The sequence below is a fragment of the Cebus imitator genome, unplaced genomic scaffold, assembly GCF_001604975.1.
Source record: "Cebus imitator isolate Cc_AM_T3 unplaced genomic scaffold, Cebus_imitator-1.0 Scaffold550, whole genome shotgun sequence".
NCBI classification, from domain to species: Eukaryota; Metazoa; Chordata; class Mammalia; order Primates; family Cebidae; genus Cebus; species Cebus imitator.
The window spans coordinates 202150-221108 of NW_016107865.1; the positions used below are offsets into that span (position 1 = coordinate 202150).

Genomic DNA, 18959 nt, shown 5'->3' on the forward strand with positions numbered 1-18959 from the left:
ACTACAGGAAGCCACTGACACATAACCCAAGGCATTCTCCTAGGAATGGGGGTGCTTATAAAGGGAGCCAGAGCCACTCCAGTTGGACTGGCTACCGACCGCACCAATGCTGCAGAGGGATAGAAATACACCTTTGCTCTGAGAGAACAGAAAGGAGCACAGGGTTTGTCAGCACATCTGGGCCCCTCAAGCAAGTCACATGCGCCTGGAAGGCCACTTTGAAGGTGCTGGGGCTTAAAGCACAAAGGCCCAGGAGTTAAAACTCCCCCATAGAAAGGCTACAAAAAGCTGTTTTAAGGTAATGGAAAATAAGGTTGATCAGCTGGAGGAGAAAAATCACAATGTCCTTAATCACAAGTCAAGCATGAAACTAGTTAGGGGCCAAAGAAAAAAGGGAGATTGTTGGCAACATTCATCAAGCCATATGATCAGGCCCCAATCCCTGGGTTCCCAGCTTCAGTTTCCACCAAATCCTCTCTCACTGTTGCCCATCCCCCACTCCTCTCTCCATGAATTTGCCGAAATCCTACATATCCTTCCAGGTCCCACTTGGTGTAACCTCCTTCAGGGAGCCTTCTCCACTTCCTGCTGAGACAACAAACGCTTTCTCTGCATTTGCACGCTCCTCTGCATCTTAGCGCTGCACTTAGCCCACTCTGCCTGGTGTTTAAAGATAGTGGTGGATACGGCTGTCTTCCCCATTCATACACTGTTTTATATACAGACTCAGACATTTATCAGTCAAGAGTGAAGACTGCCAGAAACGTGCTCAAATGCTTAAAAAAGCACCAATGAATCAAAGCTGCCTTAGACTAAAGAACCACACAGGAAACTCAGTTGGGCAGCTGTGGGGTAGTGGAATGAGCAACAAATTCCTGCTCTGCCTCCAGCTGGTTGTACAACAGAGGGCAAGCCACAGAACATCTCTGGATCTCCCTTTCCTCTTCCAGCAAACAGTAAGCCTTACCTTCCCTGTAAGGTTGCTGCTAGGAGTGATAGCATCTTATAGGTACTCAATTAAAGGCTCATGAAATTTAACTGAATTTTAGCCTGAGTTAGCTAAGTAAAAAGCCAAAGACCCTCAAAGGAACACTATTTTACAGAGGCAGCCCAGTATCATGCTTAGAATGCAGGTTCTGGAGTCAGATGGCCTGAACTCGGAATTCTAGCACCACCTGCTTGGGAAATTTCTCTGGGCCTCGGTTTCCTCATCTGCAAAATGGGGTGGTAATAATAGGGTAGTTGTCAGAATAAGATGGGGTACACATGTCTGATGTCTGATACTTGGGATGATCTCAATACATATTACAGTTTAGAATCAGATTTTGTATGGTAGGACTTAAAAAAAACACAGAGCAAAACAGTTAGTATGAAGATTCATTGGAGCAAAACAGTTAGTATGAAGAATAAAATCACTGTTAAAAGTCACCAGACCTTGAACTTCCAGACCTCTAAGCCACAGGGTGAGCAAACAGTAGATGAGGGCTTCTCAAAGTGTGAATGCTACCTGCAACTCCCTTGACAGTTACAGATGACTGGACCCCATCTCAGATACAGGAAATTAGATTCTCTGGGGTGTGTAGTCGAGTAGGATGCATTTTAAATAAGCTCCTTAAGGGATCTGATAACTCCTAAACTTGGCCAATCTTTGTCCTGTTATGACCACTATTAAAGTGGAGACACCCACTGACACATCCCAGTATTAATCTGGTAAGGCGGAAGTTCTTGCTAGTGAGAAGATTCTGTTAGCTAAGTACCTGTAGGGGTACTGAGGGTGCACCTGGCACCTGGTTCCGTTTGCCCCTCTGAGGCACCTCTACTTGTGAGCTCTTTGGACATATGAGTTGGAGCCTCATGAGCTCAGTGGTGTGCTGTGACAGCCAATTGTGCATGCCTCTTTCCAACTTCATATTTAGAGACTTCACATTGGTAGTTTGAAATTGGCACAGTGGGAGTAGTTACACCTTGAAAATTGGCAAACACTACAAATCAAGGCATTTATATTTCTTCAGAGAGGCAGTATATTGGCACACTTCTGGTTCTCATCCATAATAAAGTTCTGTGTGGGAACCCAAACTCTGGAATGTGGCCCATGGCATTATATTTAGGTCTGGGGAAGGTTTGGGGCCACTTAAAGCCTGGTGTCTGAAAACCCTCCTAAGATGCTAGCGATGTTCTAGCATTTTAATTCACATAGCTTGGCTCAAGAGAAACCCTCCCTCGTGCTCTGTGCTCATACCCTAAACCCCAGTACCAGGCCAACCATCTAGCAAATTGCAGTCTTGATACCCAAGTGGAATGAGTCAAGGCATGGGCGCTTCAGGGCCAATCCTTCACCACCACTAGAAAAGCAACCCTGTTCTCCAGAGGACTGCCCGGCAGCCTCCGTACCTCAGGAAACCGATCTATAACATGTGGACGGGGCAGAGGTTCTACAATCAATCTCTCATCTCCAGGTTCAGAGGTAAGCATCTAGCTAAGCATCAACCCCCACTCCCCAGCCTGCTGTTCAGATACCCCCAGCTGCCTTTTAAAAGGTCACCTATAAGAAGCCGTAAGCCCTGCAGTTGGCCCTGTTTCAGCAGATTCCACTGGGGAAACATAGACCTTTCCTTTGAATTCCTCCACTCAGCAGTCAGGTGAGTCAGGGAAAATTAAATCCAATTTCCCAGTAAATCCTACTATGCTCTGGAAGGACACGGTTTGAAAAAATCTATTTTTGTGCTTTTATTTACTTAAGGGCTGCATGCCCGAGGAAGCTTTTTCATAGTGCCATCAAACTGCCTCTCGCTTACCAGGAAAAAGATCCCACCTTTCTGTAACACCACCAGCCTAGCCACAGAGTCCAGAGGAACTGAAGCTCCAGACCCTTAATGCCCAGCGGCAGAAGGCTCCCTGCACAGCAGCCTGGGGCTTTCCCCTTCCTGGGCTGTCCAGGGATCACACGGTTTTGTTTTCCTTGTTTAAATGCAGTTTCTGATTCAGAGGCATGACCTGTCTGTGAGGTTTGTGCCTGTGATTCTAGCAGCCCACAGTGTAAACTGCTGGGGTCAGGGCTGGCTATCTCTGGATGGTCCCATCTTTCTAGAAGGGCCAAATGCCCAGATGAGAAGACAAAACTCCTTCAATCTACTCAGGAGCTGGAGTTGTCTGTATTGGTGAACTTAGACTTACTTTGTCCCATGTCTACTTTTTTTTTTTTTTTTTTTTTTTTTTTTGTTTTTTTTTTTTTTTTTTTTTTTGAAAAGGAAGTTCAACCCTTTTGCCCAAGCCGGAATGCAATGGAGCGATCTCGGCTCACCGCAACCTCTGCCTCTTGGGTTCAAACGTTTCTCCTGCCTCAGCCTCCCCAGTAGCTGGGATTATAGGGATGCACCACCAGTCCAGGCAAATTTTGTATTTTTTAGTAGAGAGGGGGTTTTTCCATGTTGGTCTGGCTGGTCTCGAACTCCAGACCTCAGGTGATCCACCCGCCTTGGCCTCCCAAAGGGCTGGGATTACAGGTGTGAATCACCACGCCCAGCCTTCCCACATCTATTTTCTACCTCTGTGTCAAATCCATCAGCCAGCCAACTTCAACTTACACTCTTAACAGGACTCGGTACAACACATGGGCTTCACTCTCCACCTGCCTGGCAGTGGTGGGTTGAAGAGTGGCCCCTCTGTTGCTATGGGTGCCCAGGGAGGGCAGTGGGCAGAGAAAGAGGGCATCCATGGATCCATACCACAGGCTTCTAAAAGAAATGGCCAAGGGCCCTTCTTCTCTGCCCTAGCTCCTTCTCAGCTCCCCTGGCAATGTGGCCTGCTGGGACCCCGTGAGTCAGTGCTACCCTGCTGGCCCCACCCTGATGTCCAGGATCCTATCTGGTAAAGGGACGGCTCCAGCCCTGGCTGTTGAGAAGGCGGCAGGACTTCAGCAATATCCTCGGTGCTCTGGGCCTTTATCAACAACTTTTCAAGGCACGAGACCTCCCTGGGGCCCTCAGAGCACCCTCCACCTCTGCTGGCGAGATAAGGCAGCAGGACAGGTTAGTGGGTTCATACCTCACTGGGCACTGGAATCTTTCAGGAGCTCGTAGGGGACAGATGCCTGGGTTCTACCCATCCTGACTGAACTGGAAATTCTGGATATGCATCCATTGCAAGCATCTGCATTTTGGAATCTGCACAACGCTTTCCAGGTAACTTTGATGTAGCTGTTCAGCCTGGCACTGGCCTAGACTCCCCTCAAGGGTACCTTCCCATAGGAATAGTCTATGATTTCTTCTATTTCCACCCAGTTATGAACTGGGATAAAGAAGGGTCAGGGGTTAAGAAGCATGTGCTTGATTTGCGTCTCCAGTGATCAGAGATGGGACCATAATACTGTCCCCTCTCTGAGGCAGCTAAGTGGCCCAGGAAGGAATCATCCACAGGAAAGGGACCAAGAACTGTGTTCAATAGGGTTTGTGCCCCTGCCCCTCACCTGACTCTCAGCGGGCAGGACTTCTACCAGCTTTGGCCAGAGAGAGAAATGGCCATTCCTTAGCCAGGGTGCCTCTGTCTGGCCATGCTCCAGAGACTGGAAGCGGGGGCCCAGCATCCTTTCCTCACCTTGGAGCAGTCTTGCTGGATGCCCGGTCAGGTCCCTCAGGCTGTCTTCCCAGAAAAGCCCTTCAAGACAGATGACAGCCAAGCTGAGACCAAATGAAACCAGGAAAGCAAGCCCTAAACTCTGATATGAGAGAGAAAGGGTCTATCTGTCTTGCCTGATTAAGAAGGGACTTCTTGGCTGGGCATTGTTGCTCATGCCTGTAATCCCAGCACTTTGGGAGGCCGAGGCGGGTGGATCACAAGGTCGGGAGTTTAAGACCAGCCTGACCAACATGGTGAAACCCTGTCTTTACTAAAAATACAAAAATTAGCTGAGTGTGGTGGCTTGTGCCTGTAATCCCAGATACTCAGGAGGCTGAGGCAGGAGAACAGCTTGAACCCGGGAGGCAGAGGTTGCAGTGAGCCAAGATCGTGCCACTACACTCCAGCCTAGTTGACAGGGCAAGACTCCATCTCAAAAAAAAAGAAGGGACTCCTGAGCCTGGCTGTCCCAGATGTGTGTATAGGTGAAGAGCCAGCATAACCCACCCTGCCCCAAGATAAGGTTCAGAACATGGGCTGTGTCACAAGAAGGAAGCTCTTGTTGGAGATGAATGGAAACATCTTAGGGAAATTAGCCTCTCATTCCAACTAACAAGGAAGGGGAAGCATTTCAGGGGTAGCCCTAGAAATCAATTGCATGCTTTCCTGACATTTCCACAAAAACTTGTCCTATGTGTTAGGTGCTGGCCTGGGTCTAGTCTATAACAGAACCTGAAGCGAAGATTTATTGAAAAAATAATATTACTGAAAAAAACATCAATCACAGCAGCCGGCATTTATTGAGTATTTACTCCATGTTAGGTACTGTGCTAACATGGATTGTTTCATTTAATCCTCACAGCAGCCCCGCAGGGGTGACATTAGCTCCATTTTATAGATAAGGAAATAGAAGCTCAAAGAGGTTAAGCTATTGGCTCCCAGTCTTAGAGTTTGGGAACGGTGGAGCCAAAATTTGAACTCAAGTCTGCTGAATCTTAACTCTTAAGACATTGTGCCTTTTTAAAGAGGAGCGCAGCTGGGAGAAAGGGAGACAAGCAGGCAGAGAAGTGACAAGAACTCCGAGGTCAGTTATGAATAAACGCCCGTGGCGTAGCACTTACTAAATGTCCAAGAATCAATCAAGAACAGAAGCTCTGTCTACAATGAGCATCCGCTAGGATGACAATACACACTTAAAACAATGAAACAGGCCGGACAGCAGAGCGAACTAATGTAATAAAGGGCTAACCTGAGCCAGACGGTTAGAGAATGGGATGGTATAAAGTGACATGATTAAACAGGCAGAAAGGGCAAAGCGTAATTGAGGAGGGAGCCATGAGCTCTGGCTAAGGTGCCAAGGGCTTTCTCCATAAGAGGCTTTCCTGGAGGCAGGCGAGAGCTTGCCAGGGGCCCTAGTGCTATGGGGTGGGAAGGAAAACGCCATCTGCTCCAGGGCTTGGTAAGTTGGGTATGCAGGAAGTTCAGGGGGCTGGCAGCTGGTGGCACCTGTGCCAATGGGAAACTTCGGTGATTCAGTGTGGGAAACAGGAGGCTGCTGGTCTCACCTACTGCCCTCATCCCCTCACTCATTCATTCATTCATCCAACACTTATTTATTGTCATTGACTATATGCCAGACACTGGGGTACTGAGAAATGAATGAGATGATTTATGCCCTCAAGGAGCTCACGGATCATTAAAGGAGACAGGCTGAGACTCACAAGCCCACAGTACACTTGGCAAGTGATAAACAGGACGTGTGCACGGCTCATGCTGCGGCATAGGGCAGGGAGAGCTTCACCAGGATGACCCCAGAGTCAGTTCCTGACAGATGAGCACAAGCTTCCAGTCAGTCGCGGGGAGGGAGAGGAGTAGCCCAGGTCGCTGGAACAGCAGGAGCAAACGCAGCGCAGTGTGGTGAGCAGTGCTGGCCTGGTGAGGGTACCACAGGCGGGTGAGTATAGCAGGGAAAGAGGATGCTGGGGGGAAGGGCAGGTGATGAGGCCAGAGAGGTGTGAGGCAGGGTTTTACCATGTGCTCAAGAGCATGAGAGAGAGAATGCAGAGAGCAGTGATCAGGTGTTTGTTTTGGAAGCAATGCTGAACTTGCTGGACCAAGCCTAGAGGTGAGGGAGTTGCTGCAGGGTCTGGGGGAAGTGGCTGCAGGGACAGAGAGGACACAGGACCCAGGAGACATTTATTTGGAACTGACCACTGTGGGAAATGACTGAGGGCTTTCTGGTTTGGCTTACTGAGAAGAGGGGAAGACAGATGGGAAAGCAGGTTATATGGTGCTGGAGACTGAACTGGGTCCCCTCCGCCCCGCCAGGATTCATGTGTTCATGTGCTGAGGCCCTAGCACCCAGTGAGGCAGTATCAGGAGATGGGGCCTTTGGGGAATGATGAGGTTTACATGAGGACCTGAAAGTGGAGCTCCGTGGTGGGACCGGTGCACCTGTAAGGAGAGGAAGAGACACCAGGGCTCTCTCTGCCCAGTGAGCGTCCGTCCACTTACCATGCTGGCACCCTGATCGTGGGTGTCAGCCTCCAAAACTGTGAGAAATAAATCTCTGTTGTTTAAGCCACGCAGGCTCTGGTACTTTCTTATGGCAGCCTGAGCAGACTGAGGACATATGGGGAAGAGAGCTTTGTTTTGCAGCCTACTGAGTGTGAGAAACTGATCTGCAGTCCAAGAGGCAAGCTGGGGCCAGGGAGACAGAGTGGGGACCTCATGAGCAGGCGGGAGCCGAGCTGGGGCTGTGTAGGACTCTTTCTGTGAAACAGGGTGAAGGCCGGGATTTGGGGAACACCAATAAATAACAAGAAGATGAGAGGAGGGAAGGGGCCAGTGAAGGAAGCTGAGCAGAACGCTCGCAGAGGTAGGACGCGAGCTGTGAGGAAGTGTCCGGGAAGACCCAGCAACAGAGTCAAAGGCACAGAGAAGCCACGGTGGAAGCACAAGGAGTGAAAGTTCCGGGGAAAGACAGGGTGTAGAAGTCAATGGGCCGTTGCTGTGGGGGATGTACAACCAAGAAAGGGTGACTTGTTTCCATTTTAAACAACAAATACGTGAACAGGCTTTTAGTCTGCCAGAAGCCAGCAGAGCCTTCTTTTCCTGTCTGTGATCTTCACCTGGCCTCCTGGGCCAGGGCACACCACTGTCCAAGGGCCCAGCCAAGCTTTCTGTGCATGAATGGCCACCTGTTGCCCCAGGAGTTGGCAATGCCCAACTTCCCAGCATACCTGCCCTTCCGCTGCTCCACCACCATGTCAGCTACACTGGGTGCCGACCACATGCCACACACCCAGCTCCACAAACATCAGTGAGTGTCTCGAAGAACCTTAGAGGGAAGCTGGACCAGAGCAGCCTGAGGTGAAGAACCCAGGCTTCAGAGAAGTCCGGTCACCTGTCCGGCGCCACACTGCTGCTAAGTGCTGTTTAGAATTTTAACACTGTGTGTCAAACTCCACTGTGCTTCCCTGCCTCAAAAGAGCCTTTCATTTCTTCCTTGGAAGAGCCACCCCACACTGACACAAACCCATTCAGGGCAAGAACAGGATGCACCTTCTGACGCGGCACTCCTGGGTAGACTGTTGTGGGAATGGCTCCCCAATTGTTTACCCCTTACTATTTTTACACCCTTGGGTGCTCCCTTCGCACATTGATTCTGGGCTGTCACGTGACTTGCTTTGGCCAACAATCATCAGCAAATGTGATAGACACTTATAAAACACTTGTGCTTTGGGTTTGTGTGCCCTCTTATTCTCTTTGGAACCCTCATGTGGAAAGCCCAGGCTGGCCTGCAGTAGTATGGGCAGACCACAAGGAGCACAAGTGAGCTGTTCCTGCCAGACCTCTCCAGATCAAGCAGTCTCCCAACAGGCGAGGCAGCGCCCCTTTGACCATCCAGCCGAGGCCCCAGATAACCCACAGGGTCATAGTAAGTGGTGTTTCCCATCTTAAGCCATCAAGCTTTGGGGTGGTTTGTCGCACAGCAAAAGCTAACTGATACAAGTCCTAAAAGAAGGCCCAAGCTAGCATCCCCTTCCAGTTCTGAAGCACTGGAGAATTCTTGGATCTCTAGTGTCCACAGAGTCTTTCTGCAATGTCAGAACCACTCAAGAATACAACACTGTATTGTTGGCCTGGAGGGTCACTTGTGCTCTTAAAGGGGGCGAGAAAAGGAAGAGGCCTTTACATACCTTCTCTCTGGGACACACATGGGCCTGCAGGCAGCCCTGATGGGTGCCAGGTTACTCAGGGACAAGGTGACAGTGGCATGCTGTTGCCATATTATCCCCAGCCGAGTGTTTATTCACTGATGCGAAAGGAAGGAGATCATTTCTCCAGTGAGCTCTACTGCAAAGGCTCCAAGGCAGCATTTCATCAAAGGGTGCTGGCGAGCACTGGGGAGATGGCAAGACCCAGCAACCTCCAGTTCCACTCAGCAAGGAGCTTGCTGCTTCCATTGCCAGAGTGGCGGAAAAATGAATGAGCACTCGAAAGCCAACCTGATCAGCGGCGCTTTGATAAGATGACAGAATTGCTCCCTCCTCCAGTCCAAACCCACTCTCTGTGGTGAACTATTATGGGAAGGAAGCATCAACTAATTAGAAGCATCTCTGGGACATGAGAAAAATCAGCACCTAAAATGCCTGAGCAGAGAGAATTCCTTGTTAAGAAGAGAGAAAACAAAACAAGAAACTGCTAGGATGTCACTTTGCCCAGGCATATTTATAAAGGGAGGAGATAAGAATTAATTGGGACAGGAGCTTCTACCCAAGCGACATAAAAGACACACTTATTTTTGCTGCTTTTACAGACCAAGTGCCTCTTCCAGGTGGGAAGAGATCCCTGGCACCACCTGCCATTTTGAAAAAATGACTTTTAGTCTTTGCTAGTTCTAATGAAGCTCAAAATTAAGATGGTTCCTTTGTTTACTACCCCTGTTTGGGAAGCCCTAGCCACCCATCAATAACACCAATGTCTGGATTAGTTATTTCTCATTGCCCAACCTATGGGGCATAGAAGAGTTTTACGAAGCCAACATGTGGGGCATTTCTCCCAAGAAAGCATGGACGCACCTCCCCATAGCGCGGAGCCGTTTATACTATGGTCCTTTCATAATCTGGATTTTGACAGAAAGGACTGATGCCTGACTTGGAGCGGGGCAAGGAGCGCTAGAAGTCAGAGACTTTATTCCTGTTACCCACTTTCATTTATAAGCTGAAAGCACTTGGGTAAGTCCCTTAACCCTGAGAAAATTCAATAAAACAAAGGGTTAGCGACTAATACATTACATCCTTTTAAAAAAACAAGTTGTGGTTTAAAAAGCCCCACATAACATGAGCTCTACCCTCTTAACAAATCTGTTGTTAACCATAAGCACACTGTTGTAAAGCCGCTCTCCAGAACTGACTCAGCCTGCACAACTGAAACTCCACACCCACTCAGCAGCAGCCCTGTTTCCTCCTTGCCCCAGCCCCTGCCACTCACCATTCTACACTCTGCTTCTGTGAGTTTGACTACCTTAGATACCTCGTATCGGTGGAATCGGGCGGTACTGGTCCTTTATGACTGGCCCATTTCATTTAGCATAGTGTTCTCAAGACTCAAATATATATTCTTACAATGATATACTCACTGTTTCCATGGTAAGTGGTTTCATATATTAACTTATTTAACCCTCACAGAAACCCTTTGAGGTAAGCTAGCATGATTATCTCCTTTTGATAGATGAGGAAACTGAGGCACTGGGAGGTGAAGTGAGGTGCTTATGCTTACCTGCTGTGTAAGTGGCTCCAGACTCCTTTTTTTTCCCCAAGACAGGGACTCACTCTGTTGCCCAGGCTGGAAGGCTGGAGTGCAGTTATGCGATCATCACTCACTGTAGCTTTGACCTTCTGGGCTCAAGTGATCCTCTCAACTCAGCCTCCCAAGTAGCTGGGAGGAAGGGTGCATGCCACCATGCCCAGCTAATTTTAAAAATTTTTTGTAGAGAGGAGGTCTCACTATATTGCCCAGGTTGGCCTCGAACTCCTGCGCTCAAACGATCCTCTAGCCTTGGCCTCCCAAAGTGCTGGGATTACAAGTGTGAGCCACCACATCCAGCCCAGACTCCATTCTCTTGAACATAACATCATGTTCTTTTTGTACAGTTTAAAATTTCTATTTTAGCAAGTAGGCTCACAGAGATACTGAAGTCACTAAGGATGACAGCAAAAGATGGGGCAGGGAGAATACATGAGATGTGGTGTCGGAGAGATCTACCCTTGCATAGTTCAAAGTGGTCATTCATAGCAGGAAGGGGATGGCCTTGGAGCCAGGGAGACCTGGGCCCAGTCCTGGCTCTGCCTCTGCTCTAGGCACTTGGGAAACACCAGCGAGCAAAACCAAGATCCTTGCCTTGTAGAGGCATACTAGCAGGTGAGACAAATGACAAACAATAAATATTCTAGTATAGAAGGGGAAACGTGTTATGGAAAAAACACTGGAGCTGAGAAGGCTGGGTGGGGAGGCTGGCTGGAATTATACAAAGGGTGCCACTGAGATGGTGATATTTCAGCAGACCAGAAGAAGGTAAGACAGTCGATTGTGAGGCTGGAGCACATCTAGGGGATGGGGTTCCACACAGAGGGGAGAGCTAGTGCAAAGGTCCAGAGAAGGGGCACTCCCAGACATATGAGGGAGAGCAAAGAGGCCAGCCTGTGTGCAGGAGCCAATGTGAGCCAGCGTAGAGGGCCCTGAAGCCGGGGATGGCATGGGGGTGGCAGAAAGGCCGTGGCAATGACTCTAAGTGGCATGGGAAGCTGTGCTGGCTTTTGACCAGTGGAGTGACACGAACTGATACTTAGCTTTTATGGTGATTTAGATGATGGTGGCTCAGATCAGGGCAGCAGAAGTGGAGGTGGGAGAAGCGGTTGGTTTTGAACCTAGCCTGTTTCTTGGTGGACTAGATGTGGGTAGGAGAAAAAGATGGGAGTCAAGGATGATGCCAAGAGTTCTGCCCAAAGTAACTGGATGAATGAAGTGGCTGTCAGCTAACCTGGGAAGGCTGCAGATGAACAAAGTTACAGGATCCCTGAAAAGACATGGGGAAGTCCTATATCCCATACCTGTGAATGTGGCCTTATTTGGAAAGACGGTCTCTGCAGAAGTGATCAAGATGAGGTCATTAGGCTGGGACTTTATCCGATGTCATTGGTGTCCTTATAAGATGAGGAGAAGAGACACAGACAGGCCTGGAGTCGACGTGAAGGTGGACAGGGAGAACACCTCGTGATAAAGAAGGCAGAGCTGGGATTGACGCAGCTGCAAGAAACAGACAGCCAAGGATGGCCAGCACACCGGAAGCAAAGAGGAAGGCGTGCAACAGATTCTGCCCGGAACCTTCAGAGAGAGAGTGCAGCCCTGCTAACACCTTGACTTGGGACTTTCAGCCTCCAGAACTGAGAGAAAATACATTTTTGTTATCTTAAGCCACCAGTTTATGGTACTTTGTTGTGGCAGCCCTAGCAAACTATAAGGGGTAAGCTAACAGTTCAGTTTTCCACATGTTAAATGCTGAAGATGTCATGAAGGCGGTGGGACTTCTGAGTCCAGAGTCTGGGAAAGAGGCCCAGGCTGCTGACGAAGTCTGGGACTCATCTGCAAATAGAACCCACTTACAGCCATGGGGCTGGATGAGGGCAGAAAGGCATAACGGTATATATGGGAAGAGAAGAGGGCCACGGACTGAGCCTGGGGCACTCCAAAGTTGAGACTCAGACGAGCAGAAACTATCAAAGAAATCTGAGTTGGGGCAGCCCAGGAGGTAGGAGAAAAACCCAGAGCGCAGAGTCCTGGGGCCTGCATTCCTCCCGTGGCTCCCACGGCTCCTGGTGGGCCAAGGCCTCCCTGCTGACCTGCCTGCAGCCACCTCTCCTCTCCCCATCACAGGCTAAGCCCCAGGCAGCCCACTGAACATACCACCCTCAACTGCCTCCACCCCTTGTCTTCAGACAAGTTGTCTCCTCTGCCGGCTATCCCTTGCCCTCCTGCTTGCTGGGTCTCAGCCTAAGGGGTTCCCTGCCCTGTGATGCTTTGGACCACCCCAGGCACAGGGAGGCACCCTGCCCCCTTCTCAAGCCCCCCAGGATGCTACCCTTGCCTCAACCCTAGTGCTGACCTCCTGTCCCGGGGTTGATGGAGATGCCTGTCTCTGTACACCACTGGCTCCCCAGCCCAGGCTCTGGCACAGAGCTGGCCTGCAAGAAGCATTTGCTGAAACTGATGAATCCAAACATGGATAGCTGACATGGACCTCTTCTGGAAGCTACATCATAACCCGTATTAACACTAAGTTTGGAGTCAACGAAAACATATGAACTTTAAAAGTAAGGTTTCTTAAGTTATATCTCCCCTTCTTGTACCTGTTCAGTTGATCTGCAAGTCTCAAGTAGAGCAGTTTACATATACTCTTATGAAACTTTTAGATCTTGAGAAATCTAACTCAGACTAGTGAGATATTCGGGTCTTAGTTCTATCAGTTTCTATACTAGTTTTCAGGCTTTGCTTTCTGTTCTCCACAAACTTCACTGAGCACAACATCAATGTCTTTACTGAAGTCCTTAATGCAAAACAAAGCCGGGCAGGGGCAGGAAAGAAGCCTGTATCATTTCCCTACGGTTGTACCTCTGGCTCAGTTACGGCCCCCTCATACAGATATGTATTAAGCACCCACGGTGGCATTGTTCTAGGTGTTGGGAATTCATCAGTTAACTAAACAAAGATCTGGCTGGGTATGGTGGCTCATGTCTGTAATCCCAGCACTCTGTGAGGCTGAGGCGGGCAGGTCACTTGAACTCAGGAGTGTGAGACCAGACTGGACAACATGATGAAATCCTGTCTTTAGAAAAAGCACAAAAATTTATCTGGGCATGGTGGCACATACCTGTGGTCCTAGCAACTAGGGAGGCTTAGATGGGAAGAGACCATCTAAGCCTGGGAGGTTGAGGCTGCAGTGAGCTATGATTACACCCCTGTACTCCAGCCTGGGTGACAGAGTAAGACTCTGTCTCAAAACCAGACCAAACCAAACCAAACCAAACAACCCCACCACACAAAGATCCTTGTTCTCAGTGACTTCTCCACAGGTACTGCCTTTCAACTTGTTGTAAATTTACCTACTTATATGACTTCATGTGGATTCCATCTTTTCCGCATACATTTCATGGCAGATCCTTTGCCAAATGCTTTGTTAAAACCAGAGACATTATACCTATAATATTCCCTGGCCTGCCAGCCCAGGAGAAAAGGAGATTTCTCTGGTCTACACAGTTCTTACTAAACTCAGGTTGGCTCCTGGCATTCACTACCTTCTTTTCTAGAATTCATAATCAAAAATTTTAATAATGCACACTGGACTCTTCCTTTCTCTGAAAATTCTGAAATTAAGGGTTTTTTCCCCCCTTTCCTAGAAACCAGAAAATCATTTGGCCACTTTCTGTTTTTTGTGACCTCTCCTTTTCTCTCTGACTCTGCTAAGCTTACCAAAAGCAATTCCATCTCTCTCTCTCTATTTTTCCCAGTGTCCTAGGATATCATTATCTGAACCTGAATTCTGAACTTGAGATAGCTGGGCGTTCTGATAATTTTTCCATCTATCCTGGACTCCAATTTCCTCCCACCAGTATGAGTCTCACCCTTCTGAGTCTCAAATCTTTCTTTTTAATGCCCCTCTAACCTCAATACTTTCCTCCTCTCTTCCTCCATTTCACCTTACACAAAAGCTGTCTTTCCAGAGGAGATGTCGTCCTCAGGAAATCAGTCGAATAAAACCAGCTTTGTAGCAGTCTCCATTCTCTGTAGGATCCCACATCCATCAGGTGCTCAGACCCTGCCCTTCAAGATGTACCGTCTCTACCTGTAGGCCACCCGGTGTTTTCTCTCACTGGGCCTCCAACCGTGGTCACAGCAATGACAGTAGCTGTGCCGATGCCTCCCCACCCCCCGGGAAACTGACTTGGCAATTCACTGTCCTCATCCTAGTGAATTTCTAAAAACTCAATAAACTTTATCTTTGCCCTGTCTCCCACCACTTGAAGCTTTGGTGGCAATGATGATGGTGATGATGATGATGATGTTGAAGTTTCTCTCCCTTCTCCCCATCCCCTTCTGAAGAAGTGCTTTCCAGCAGGGTTTTTTTTTTCCCCAGGGTCTATGTTTGAGGAATATAAAAAGTTAGGATGCCCACATACATTAGCATAACTATTGGGTTATATTTACATATTTTAGGTTACTAATAGGTTCTTTATGATTACTTGACTTTCAGGCAGGTGCTTTTTGTTTTTAGTTTTTTCTTCTACTTCTCAATGCCTTCTTCATTTCAGGGACTTGCTGACTCTGATGCTTAGAAATCCTTTAAAGTACATGTGAAGAAGAATCATGTATGAGAAAGGACAGAAGAAGAGCCAGAAGGGGGATTGACAGAGTTGCAAAATACTTGCAGAATTTAAAAGATAACATTTTAAATTGTCTCTCACTCCTCATGGCTAAGCATTCAGAAAAGATACAGAAAATCTCAACTACAAATACATTCTTTAAATAAGAAGAGAATGTTCTGAATGGCTTCTTCCTGGGGCTTTGTCTTTATTACTTGGTTTCACAGAAATTGCCAGTCTAGAACAATCAGTTCACAGGACTGTTACAAAATACCATTTACTGGAAACCTAGAAATGGAACTGCTGCTAAAACAGGGTTGGCGGCAGTGGATGGGACTGGGGTCCTTTCTGGGGAGGGGGGCCCACGATGCTATTCCTCTATCTTATTCCTCTATCCCCACCTCAGTTTTGTCTCTTAGGGAAAAGATGTGAAATCACTCTTACACGTATATAAAGGTGTTCATTTCCTCTCTCTCAGACATTCTGAAAACTGCTTACTTGTGCCTGAAGAACCAGGTATTATGGCGTGAAGAGGGGGAGAAGTACCAGGTGCAAGACCATCTGAGAGTCAGGAATCATAGAAATCTCACATTTGCATTTCGTGCTTGGCTCTAGGAAAAGGTATGTACACTGCAGGCTGACTTTCTACCTTATGATTAAGAGTTGTGTGATTCTGAAATCCTTAAATGTTCTACATTGAGATCACTTGGCTTAAAAAAAAATAATAATGAGGAAATCTCATAAACTTCCAGAGAGAAAAACAGGTCACATCAAGGACTCAGAATGGCTCTGGGCTTTTCATTAGTAACACCAGAAGCTGAAAGGCAGTGAAGTGTTAGCTTCAAAATTCAGAGGGGAAATTTTTTTCAAGTGAAAACGCTGCAACCAACTAACCATCATTGAGACTGAGGGAAGGACAAAGGCACTTTCAGACCCACATGGCATCAAAAACTTTGCCTCCCAGGCACTCTTTCTCAGGAAGCTGTCAGAGGATACACTCCCTCCCTAAAACGGACAAATTAAAAAGTAGGAAGTAGGTCCAAGAAAAACAGAGATCTAAGCCTCAGAGGTACAGCGAAAGGAAGTCCCCGCACGATGCTCGGCAGCTTGCCTAGGGAATGACAAGTCCAGGATGGAGCAGAAGGAGGAGGATTCAGGAGTTGGGGATCGAGAGTTCACAGGATGCTTGTGAGCATCTGGCAGATGCCATGGGTAGGCATTTGGGAGAATGTGCAATGGGCAACTCACAGACAAAGCAGTCTTTTAAAGGCAATTATTAACTCAAAGGAAAACAAAAAGTTATATAAGAAAGGAAACCTAATCCCAGAACCATAGTTGGCTCCCTAGTGAATAATATTTAAATCATCAACATACTGTAAACACTGACCATGAATTTTGCCCGCCTGTATAGCTCCACTGGGAGGATGGGGAGAAGTGAGGGCGGGTGGTACAAGAGGGCCCAATTCTCTAATGGGAAGTCAGTAGGTCATGTTTAAAACCAATAAATTAGGAACGCAGTCTAAGTATCTAGTTTAGAGGGGTCAACACCAGAAAAAATAGCAAAAAGATATTAAAGAGGTTGTTTGGGGAGAGGGCCTGCGGGCCAGAGAGAGTCTGAGAAGGGCACTGCTGTTTGAATTTTAAACTGCTTTTAGAAAACCCTGATAGAAAACAATTTAAGGAAGAATACACTGCCTTGAAATTTTTATATAAACCAGCTTTTAATAGGAGAAATGGGGTGACAAGGCAACTCAAAATGAGAGGTTAGGGTGGAGGAGAAGAAAGAGGAAGTATTACAAAATTCTCAGCGTGAAATCGTTCAGATTCAGAATCTATAAATGTGATTTTCCTGCTGCTGCAAACTTCCAAGCACAGCACTCCTGCAATGCTCCCTTAGCCGCAGCCCTCAGGGAGGGGGCCCGGCTGCCAGGAACTTTCCCAACATTGCTGCCACCCTCACTATACCTGTTCCCGGCCCAAGCAGAGGCCACAGCAGGAAATGTGTGTGCCGTCTCGCCTCCAGTTGGGAGCTGGAATGCTCTGGAAGGTTCAATTCCTACGTGGGACATGCCAAGAACTCTAAGGAGTTCTAAGCTAAGTTCTCTAAGCCAAGAACCCTGCAGAGAGTGGGGAGCACAGTGAGATGCAGCTGATGACAGCTGACACAAACGCTGACGGCTGAATTTAGAAAACAGGGGGGAATGGGCATGGGTCACTCATCAGCACTTTACCCCAGCGGATAGGGTTAACGGTGAAAGTCAGTCAAGGAGGGGAAGCTCATCAAAGAGGATACAAAGGATATTTTATTTGACAGAGAGCTTCTCCTCCTTAAGGGCCATAGACATAAAAAGGCAACATCTTCCCTTCGGACTAGGAAAGTGTTAAATTATACTTGTGTTTACTCTCTCATTTCCAAGGCCTGGGAGTGGGATGGGATATTTATTTTTATTATCTCTCTGATGTGTTTAGAGACCCTAATGAGGGCAGAAAGTAAACAAACATATGATTGAAAACAGAGATGTCAATATACACTCTCTACCTATTGTTGATACAGGAGAAAGCAATTTCAATAAGATTGAAACAATTAGACTTGAAGATTGCCATATGCAAAGCACATGGCAATCTTCGGAAGAAAGAAAATGGAAGCCTACTGTTCTGTGTGTAGAAAAAATAAACCACTGACTGTTGGTGGTTTTTTCTTCTGATTATATTAAAGTAAATGCCTGGATGTTATATTTACTGAAGTTGAAAACTGTACTGAGGTTATGTAAGAGAATATTCCTATTCTTAGGAGACACACACTGAAGTAATTGGTAAAATACCATGAAGAATGTAACTTGCCCTCAAATGGTTCAGAAAAATATTATGTGTGACTATTAAAAATAAATCTGGATTGCTCTCGCTCTCTCTCTCGCTCACCCCCACCCCCACCCCCGCCCCATTCCCTAACCCCAAGAAACAGAAGGACAAAGTAAATGGAGCAAAATGTTAACAACAGTTGGGCCAGGGGCAATGGTTCACACTTATCATCTCAGCACTATGGGAGGCCAGGAATTGGAGATCAGGCTGGGCAACACAGCGAGACCTCTATCTCTAAAAAAAAAGAAAATTAAAAAATTAGCTGATGCAGTGGTACACACCTGCAGTCTCAGCTGCTCTGGAAGCTGAAGTGGGAGAATTGTTTGAGCCAGGAGTTCCAGGTTACAGTGAGCTTCGATTGCACCCCTGCACTCTAGCCTGGGCAACAGAGCAAGATCCTGTTTCAATAAATAAATAAATGTTGAATTTGGGTAAAGCCTACAGGATGTTCTTTGTACTATTCTTATTTTCGATATGCTTTTGGAAATTTGAAATTATTTCCAAATAAGAAGTTAAAAATAATATAAAATCAAATGGAGCTGTAAGAAAATCACTGAGGTTTCACAAGCATTCCAAAAGCATCCTGGTGAGTGCTGTATACCAGACTCTCAATCTAACAAGCTTCCTAGGCTAAAATCCTTGTCTTTTTTAATTAGAAATTTTTTTTTGAGATGGGGGGGGTCTCACTCTGTTGCCCAGGCTAGAGTGCAATGGGGAGACCTCGGTACACTGCAACTTCTGCCTCCCAGGCTTGAGCAATCCTCCTGCCTCAGCCTTCTGAGTGGCTGGGGCTGCAAGCACTTGCCACCACACCCAGCTAGTTTTTATATTTTTTGTAGGGATGGGGTTTTGCCATGTAGGTCAGCGATCCTCATGGGATTGCCTTGGCCTCCCAAAGTGCTGGGATTACAGCATGTGAGCCCCCATGCCTAGCACCTTGTCTTTTGAAATAGAGTTAGAACCAGTGAAACAGTATCAGAATGTTCAAGGTAAAAGAAAATGACTCTTTCAGGGTTTAACTCTGTAATGGCCCAAATTCAAGGCTGAATGATCAGCTGCTCTAAC

General features: G+C 47.4%; 1 protein-coding gene across 10 annotated transcripts in view; it reads right to left on the reverse strand.

Annotated features, from left to right (window-relative positions):
• ATXN7L1 (ataxin 7 like 1) overlaps positions 1-18959 on the reverse strand; it is a 273039-nt gene that overhangs the window by 196970 nt on the left and 57110 nt on the right. The window lies entirely within an intron of this gene.